At 33.3% G+C, this 8,583-nt stretch overlaps 1 long non-coding RNA gene across 1 annotated transcript; it reads right to left on the bottom strand.

Annotated features, from left to right (window-relative positions):
* Positions 1-5,782: 5,782 nt before the first annotated feature.
* Positions 5,783-8,369, bottom strand: LOC127704490 (uncharacterized). Its single transcript, XR_007983302.1, has 3 exons — positions 8,336-8,369; positions 7,606-7,692; positions 5,783-5,881 (listed from the first exon to the last, which is right to left on the bottom strand). It is a non-coding gene; the product is annotated as an uncharacterized LOC127704490 (long non-coding RNA).
* Between the last annotated feature and the right edge of the window lie 214 nt (positions 8,370-8,583).

Raw genomic sequence — 8,583 nt, 5'->3', positions numbered from 1 at the left:
TCATTAATATATTATATATTTTTGTTTTGTTTTTTTGAACAGAATATCTGTACTTTTTAGGTAATTAGAATTGATATTGTATACATGTTATTTACAAGTTATCAAAGAATGAAACGTGTTTATGAATTGATTAACATCAGGAACATGACACTCAAACATGTAAAGACAAGGATATGTAAGACCCAAAGACGTTTTCGAATCATAACACGGAATGGGACGCAACACAATTGCAAAATAAATTTTAGATGTGGGTTAACTTTGTCCGAAGGGAATGGAACCTTAAATGTATGCGTTGTTTTAAATTTATTTTAATTATTATGTCTACATAATTCTAATTACAAAATGAATTATTCAGTACTTCTTACGAAAATGGACTTTTTATCTTTTCGAAGTGAATAAACAGCGCATTTTCTATGTTCACGTTAAATATTTTATGCATTTGTAAATGGTAATAATTTTCATTCCTCCTTTTGTGTATAACTTAAAGTACAATTTAGACTACATGTTTCAAAACAAATAGGTTTTAGGGAAAAATACCAGCAGATTCATACCCATTTAAAATAATTTCAACACCTTAAGTAGAATAATTCAATCACATTATATCCCCTTTATTATGGATTTGCAGGACATTTGTTGTCGTCCGCTTAGCATTAATAATATTGTGACCGTCTGGCAGATATCAATTTAGAACATAAAAGGTTTGAGTTTTGTTTTTATCGATACATTTGTTGGTCCAATGTGTCAAATTGAAGTTCGTTTAGTGTGTTATATATTATTGTTGCTACTACATAAGGCAAATAGAAGTATACTTTTTTCTCCTCTCCTCTCCTTAAACAAATTAATTAATAAATACTACATCTCTTAACATTAAACCAAACCATATGGTTCATTTAAAAAAAAAAACAGTAAAAAGAATCTCTATAAACATGCTAAGATATTAGAATTCTTGTTGACGTCTAATTTCACTTTGTATATATCAACATAGCGAAATGTGTGACTTTTGTTTCTATTTAATTTTTCTTCATTTCTACTGTTTGTTGTTTTGAACCATTTCTCTACGTCGCTGTTTTGTTTTGTTTGTATTGATACAAGATGAAACTCATTATTATTGTGTTATACATTTTGTTATCATATTGTTGCATACACATGTATATATTTTGTTTGTAGCATTTTTTTGTTTATTGTCTCAATCTGAATTTGAGGATCTGTCATACTAATCATAGTAGTAATTCTAAGCGGATTTAAATCTTAAAGACTCATTAGTAAACGCAACAAAACTGTGGTTGGTTTATTAATATTATGACATTAAAAATTGCCTGCAATGTAGCTTTAGGTGTAAATGAAATAAACAAACTACTAAAGTTAAAAAAGCAAAAAAGCCACTGGAAAATCGTTTGAGTTATTTAAATAGCATGCATTTTCACATTACGTAATATATACACTAAATATACGATAAAAACATGTTATTACAGTAACGCATTCTAAATATATACATGTATATAATCAAATCAAAGCAATTAGGAATATGTACATCTTGGGGTTCAACTAAAGCCAAAATATATCTGAGTTGTTCGTGTATTTGTTATGAGTTTGTTAAGAGTTAAGGATGGAGTTGTTATGCTATTATCTGTAAGAGATCTTTCAACAGATAAGGATGACCTTAATCGATTTTGTAGAAGTAATATGAACGATAGCTAGCTTTTAACAGCAAATGTACGAACATAAAATTGAGAATGGAAATGGGGAATGTGTCAAAGAGACAACAACCCGACCACAGAACAGACAACAGCAGAAGGCCATCTACCTACCTTCATAGAAGTGTTCTTTTTTGTATAAGAATTGAATAAATACATCAGGAAACGGCAAAAATAAACATGTATATAAATATGCATATCATTATATATATTTTGTTTCGTTGAAACAAAAAAAAAAACAAATACAAGTGTGAGCCAAGGCTCCGTGTTGAAGGCCATACTTTGACCCATAATGGCTTACTTTTACAAATTGTGACTTGGATGGAGAGTTGTCCCATAGGCACTCATACCACATCTTCTTGTATCTATATATTATTAAAGTTTCTGTAAACAATTTACAAGTTACAGTATGTGACGAAATATCGGTAGGACATGTACCAGTTAAGCTAGGTTCACACTGCCGATGATGATGATCCCGATTGTCAAAATTTCCACAATCTAGCGTGATCAAATTCGTGATCGGGCCTGTTTACGACTTCTACCCGACCGCTATCCGACTGTACACGACTTTAACTCGACCATTCACGACTAATAAATGACTCCATCACGACTGCAACCCGACCACCAATTGAATACATATTAGATTATTCCGACCATCTCACGATCTCTACGGATGATCTTTACTCAACTAGCTAGACCAAAATCAACTATACTTGATCTCAGTCCGATCTCGACCAGACCAGATCGACCTGATCGTAAAAGGGTCGTCGGGATGGTCGGGTGGGTATGTACAATTTCAGAAAAAGAAAACGTCTGAATGTGTTATGCCCCGCTGTAGCGGAGAGGGCATTAAGTGTTACCCTTGTCCGTTCTTACGTACGTCCCAACACATAGTTTCCGTTCTCTAAATGTATTGTGCATCAACCAAATGTTATTAAACGTATACACAAAGCTTATTACCATAAACATAGATCAAGTGCGAATTTGGGTGGCGCCACTTTTACCGTTCTTGAGTAATGACCCTTTATAACGTTATATGCAAGCTGGGGCATTATCTATGTCCTATGGACACATTCTCCATTCATTTGGTTAAATTCAGTAGTTTACAGGAGGTCTCAGTAAAATAATACATTCAAGATATCTACGTAGAAACAAAGCCATTTGATGTGTTTGCAAGGTGGTTAGAGCTCCAGAGACGAGGTACATGGTTGTGGCAGACTTTGAAGTTAACATAGAAGACGAACAAGAAGGCGCAGACAGCAGCGGGCGCCGAGATATCTAGGTTAGGTAGTGGCAGACACGGCGATTGCATGGGCAGAATGAGAGACTTGCAGAAGCTCAACAATGATCCCAATTTCCTCAGAGTGGACGCTGATATGTTGTTGTAGTTTTTACCACTTTTTTCTTAAAAGTAACACCACCAAACGAGATTTGTCACCGGATTGGTACTTATGATGGATAGCAATATACATAAATTTTACCACCCCTTTTCCTTGCTTTATTACAAATTAAGCTTACTGTTTGCATTGCCTTTTATAGCTGACTATGCATTATGGGCTTTGTTCATTGTTGAAGCCGTTACGGTGACCTATATAGTTGTTAATTTCTGTGTCATTTGGTCTCTCCTGGAGAGTTGTCTCATTGGCAATCATAACATATCTTCTTTTTCATATATGTATGTAATCAGTATTTTCCATAGATTTGATATTCAGTAGTTGAATATTTGAAGATACTTTCTTTTTGGTATATCCATGGCAAAAACCTGCATGTATTTCCTAAAACATATTGCAAAATTGGGTTAAGATGTCACATATTTCTCCAAAATATGGTCAAAAGTAGAATTTCATTCCCTTGGAGGCCAGCTGAAACCCGGCTCCGGGTACGAATTGTTCTCGCTGTGTTGAAGACCCATGTGTGGCCTTCGGCTGTTTTCTGCTCTTTTGTCGGTTTGTTGTCTCTTTGAAATATTCCTCATTACCATTCTCAATTCTATTTGACCGTACGGTGACCTATAGTTGTTAATTTCTGTTTCAATTGGAGAGTTGTCTCATTGGCAATTATACCACATCTTCATTTGTTTTGGACCTAAGGAAAATACGGACCGTCAAACAAAAAATACCTCATAAAACGGGTATAAAATAATCTTGTCGTTCTTATAAACCCACTTTGAAGGCTAAATTAGTCATTAGCTTTCATATTTGAAAAATCCTCCGTGGTCAAACCTTGCTGAGTGCCTGAGATCATTCTAGTTTTTTTAAGAGTTTCGTGTTGCTACGTTTTTAGTTTTCTATGTTGTGTTATGTTGACTGCTGTTTGTCTTCTTGTCGGTTTTCGTTTTTCGCCTTGGCTGTGTCGGTTTGTTTTCGACTTCTAAATTTGATATCTTTTGCCTCTTTTTTTTAATGTTAACCCTCCTTGCAGAAGAACAGACAAGTACTGTACATGGAGGAATTTTTGCGGAATCAATCCTTTGTACAATCAAAATAAACAGGGAATATATGTTTGCTGAAGCATTAGAGTTAATCAGATCTGCACACCATTTTAGAGAATCGTGTAGCAGTCATGTGTACTCGTTTTTGACCGAGTAGAGATCGAAGAGAGGTCGAATATGGTCATGTTGAGATCGAATATTTGTCGAGTTGGTCTGGGATTAAAAACAATAGAAGTCGCATTGATCTGGAAGCGCTCGGGCATTGGTCGAGTTAGTATGAACCACAGATAAAACAGGTTGGCGTTGATCGGGAAATGATCGGATATTAGTCGAGCGAAGGTCGAGATGATCGAGTACTGATCGGTGAAATATGTGTATTCCGACCAAACTCAATCTCTACACGATCCTTTCCCGATCAATTCGACCGATACTCGACGAATTCCCGATCTCTTCTCGAGTGACTGGCTTCTCGATCCTTACTCGAATGTTTTTGACATGTCAAAAATTCTCGGGTAGAAAGGCAGATCGATGACGAGCAAGGTAGACCACCCCGAACATTCTTGTCGATTGAGTCAGACCAGTCTACCGATCGCTTAATATGTCTTGATCGAGCTTGATCGAGTTGATCTGATCGGCAGTGTGAACCTAGCTTTAGCAAAAACGAGTTTCTTTGCGAAATTGTCTCTTATCTCTTGAATTTATTCATGTTTCAATGATGATACAGTGACTACTGGATAGTGAAAGCGTGTGGTGTGTCTGTCTGATCTCAGTTAATACTATTTTAGGAAGTTTGATTTTTTAAAATAATTGATCACAAGGTTTATATTTCTTCATATATATTTTCATCCTGCTAGTCTTGCATGCCATACCAGATTATAGTTTATCTAAAAATCAGTTCTTCGATTTATGTATTTCCATTTTAATTTACATAACAATTTTTTGCCTGTTGAAGTTTACGTGGGGGAGGTGTGGTGGTTGGCAGAAACACACATTTAGTTAACAGTTAAACAATTTGGGGGAGGGGTGGTGGTTGGCAAAAACACACCTTCAGTTAACAGTTATACCAATTTTATCTTTCATAGTCGTACATTATCTAAGAGCAATAAATATCTGAAAACAATATAATGACATTTTCAAACACTATCTTTAAAAAAATTGTAGTCGAGCAAACAATTTTAAAAACTGAGGTTTGTACAAATATCATTGCTTTACATTTTTTTATTTGAAATAACTTTACTCGAAAAACGTCTATGAATTTTTTTGCTTAGTAAATCTATACAACCCTTACTAAATGAAACAAAATGTCATTTATTTCTCAAAAAAATGTGCATATACCAGGAGAATATACTCTATTTTGACCATAGAAGACAAAAAATAAAAATATGCGCTGATCAAAAATGAACATGACGTATAACGTTTGCTTCAGATAACACAAATTTGAATTTTGACTGGTACAATGTGCATTATTAGTAGCTAATGATATGATGAAATAAGTATCGATACGCACATTAATCTATTTAATTGGTTCAGCTGCTAAAGATCGCAACTTGAACATTTATTTCCAGTGTTTTTGTCTTAACATGTAATTTTACATCTACACATTTGTTCCAGTGATCGTTAGATTATTACGATAAATATTGATGAGTCTTACCTTCTGTTGTTGTGAATGTATATTCCCTGGTTAGTTCATGTTCTCTGCTGTATGCATTGTGTGTTTCTTCTATTTCGGAACTTGTTGTTGTTGATGTGACAGTACCTATATTTAGCAATCATGAAAAATCATGAACAAATCATGAAAAAAACATTAAAAAGCAGAACATTTTTTAAAACTAGATCTGATTTTTTCTTATTTTAAAATGATTCCCCCTATTCATTTAATTTCAATTGTATTTATAATCATAGGTTTTACAACGAGTTAGAACGGAATGTCGCTTGAAATAAAGTCATGTTATAATTCAATTCAATTTAGTATTTTGTTTCTCATCCTGTAAAGGTCGTCTTTAATCTAAATGCATTTGATGTTTACTGGTTGATTTTAATAAGGGAAACATGATTAATTTTTAGTTGTACTTATTTTGAACAAGCATTCACTAATTGAGAGCACTCTTAGACGAACAAAAATTAAATATCTCTCGATATGAACTCGAGTCAATTATCTGTACATGTATGTAGCTAGATCAGAGAAGTTGAGGAAAAAAATACTAGGGGAATCCATTGATATGCATCAAAGATTAACACAATTGAGATTAAGTAGCTAAGCAAATTCAAACGGACCTTAACCCGATGAAAACATCTAATGTGAATAGATCGAGAAGACCGCAAATACATGTATAAAAACCGACACGACCTCTTCTAAAAATTGTATAACAGAACTAGTAAAAACCTTTAAACGGATAACCTGCTTCATAGAAAATATGAATTTTTAATTTTTGAACCTGCACAGACAGACTTTTAAATTGTTATATTCACGAAAAGACAATATGTTTATATCGTATGTTCACGTGACAAGAGCAGACTGGTGTTCTCGAAAACTTAGATTTGAAAAGCAAGTATATTTGGGAAATTGTAACATGCTATTTGTGTAACACTCCAAAAATTTCTGATCTCAAAGGTCTTTAAATTTTGTAAGTACATGATTTTTGTCATTTTCTGTTAATCAATATGCAGTAAAGATTTACATTTTTTATATTTCAGTTTCATAAACATGATAAACTTCGAATGCAATTATCTCGATAAATACTAAATGTAAAACATCGTGATTTGCACGTATATTTCTCACAGTTTAACAAGTATTTTCTTAAAATGTACGATTGTTGTATAGAAATGCATGTTGATAAGTATCGTCACCAGCATTGTTTTGTAATTATTGATTTTGTCGACCATATCATGAGAAGAATGAATTGTTTTATTGTTCGCAGTAATTTGATTTTCCACTGAACGATCCTTCGACGAGTGTATTAGTACTATTTGAATAACATAACGATAGTTGATATCAAGCTTCATCCAATGTCACGAATCGATGAACATTATTCTCGTATGGTCAACACTTTCATTGTGTTAAATAGACAATTCTACAAATCGTTGATCTAATCTTTTGCACATACCAGTATGACGTCATGTGCCATGTTCTGGCTTCAAATGTTTACATAATACATTTCGAAACTTATTGTACGCTTCAGAATGTAATTAAATTAGACAAAAAGGAGACTTTCAGTTGATAAGTCTGAGTGTATTGTATATTATTACAAAATGGGCAAAATGTACATTGTTTAACTTTTGAATGTTCTCAATGACCTAACGATTGACCAATATGATAATGTATGATGCAATATCGTCTCATGATACTGGATAAGCCAATAACATTCGCGCATATTTCATACCACTGTTTTATCCCACTCCGTGCAGTGTGATGCGAGAAATGTTTCTGCATGCAAGGAATATATTACAGTTCACAACCATAAGATAATAATTTTTTCTTACTTCGTTGCGGTACATCATTGTTCCTGCAGGTCTGGGGATGGATGAGCTCTTTCTCACATCTACCATGTTGGCCAATCGTGGATAGTTCTTTCATTTGCAATAATAAAACATCTTCTTGTGTTCATATTAACAGTTACATTATTGATGTCGTTTTGCTTTTGTACGTTACATGAATGTCTTCCTTTTTAAAAGAATATGATAACAAGTGCTTTTTGTTTTGATATTTTTGGTTTAGGAAGACGCCCTTCTTGTAACATTTAGGTAAACTCATTTTAATCAGTTAGCCTATGAGGCATGTTTTTGCCTACATATGGTGTTACAATTCGATTTGGTTACACTACATTGCTAAGAAACAATATATAGCAATAGCTTTATGACATTAGTGCATACTATTCAAAGTCTTAATTCTAAACATAAATAATTATTGAGAGTACACAGAGGCGAAGTTTAACGTTTTATCTAATTTAAAAACGCAATATCCAACTACATTCTGATTAAACTACATATCATGTGTCAACGCTATGCTCACAAAGACTTGGTTTCAGTTTTCTGTTCTTGTAAATCTTATATCAGCCAATCAAATTGTTGTCTCTATTTTTTAAGTCGTGTATCATTACGACAAACACTAAGTAATCTGAAATGTCTATAAATCAGAAAGTAAAAAAAATTGTTTCAAATATAAGTTAAGGTTGACAAGGAAGACAGTAATGCTGTTTAACTTTTAACTTACCTTGTCCTTTAACGCAAACTAATACTAGAGTTCCTGAAAAAGGATAATGTATCTATCTTGAAAACAATCATTAATTGATAACAACAAGTTTTTATCGTTTTGGAATAATGTATGAATATGAAAATTAAAAAAAAAAATGTTTCATGTCTCTTTTTCAGTGACTTTGGTTATCGGTCGGGTTGCTGTCTAATGGAAAATACACACAACATAATTTTATTCCTATGTTTTACTGAAACGTTCGTACAGAA

Source organism: Mytilus californianus, unplaced genomic scaffold (assembly GCF_021869535.1).
Source record: "Mytilus californianus isolate M0D057914Y unplaced genomic scaffold, xbMytCali1.0.p SCAF_6, whole genome shotgun sequence".
Taxonomy (NCBI): Eukaryota; Metazoa; Mollusca; class Bivalvia; order Mytilida; family Mytilidae; genus Mytilus; species Mytilus californianus.
Note: the sequence above shows the minus strand (reverse complement) of the source record. Positions and strands in the feature narration are given on the sequence as shown.